Below are 203 nucleotides of genomic sequence, written 5' to 3' on the forward strand. Positions count from 1 at the left end.
GGAGAAGGCACACACCTCAGATGTCAACTGCGTTGCATGGAGCCCTGATGATGGAGAAGGTGAATTGAGGGTTTAGGGTTTAGGGTTTAGGGTTTTCTGGCTGGGGTTTGATGTGTACGTACACCTCAGGTTCTAGGGTTTAGGGTTTAGGGTTTAGGGTTTTGTTGCTGTGGGGTTTGCAGTTCTTCACTTGGCGTCTGTAG

Source organism: Eimeria mitis, genomic scaffold (genome assembly GCF_000499745.2).
Source record: "Eimeria mitis Houghton genomic scaffold, Emh_scaff4352, whole genome shotgun sequence".
Taxonomy (NCBI): domain Eukaryota; phylum Apicomplexa; class Conoidasida; order Eucoccidiorida; family Eimeriidae; genus Eimeria; species Eimeria mitis.